A 428-nucleotide genomic window follows, 5' to 3' on the forward strand; every position below is an offset into this window, starting at 1 on the left:
TGCAACAGCAGAAAAAAACGAACAAGTGCACAAAATAGCTAATAAAATGCTTGATTAAAATCCATAATTACTAACTTTATTAGTCACTTATTTAATTAGTTATTAATAATTAAAAACGTGGAAACGTCATAAGTGAGAGATTTTTTTAAAGTGCGCTTGCGCCTTGAATTTGTGGTTGCGCATGCGTATAAAATATTAACTAATTGAATAATTAATTAATAAAGTAAGCGATAATGGATTTTGAATTAGCAAATAGCTAGCAATTAAATGTATTTATTCATTTTTTTCAGCTGTTGAGATTCTATGCCAACTTTTTAATACTAGACAGAAGTACATAGAAGCTCACAAGTCCACTTTCGCGATACCACATTCTCTTAGTTATTACCTGACCATCAACGGGCGATAGTAGATACATAATGCGATGACGG

This window comes from Polistes fuscatus, unplaced genomic scaffold, assembly GCF_010416935.1.
Source record: "Polistes fuscatus isolate 324 unplaced genomic scaffold, CU_Pfus_HIC Scaffold11, whole genome shotgun sequence".
Classification (NCBI taxonomy): domain Eukaryota; kingdom Metazoa; phylum Arthropoda; class Insecta; order Hymenoptera; family Vespidae; genus Polistes; species Polistes fuscatus.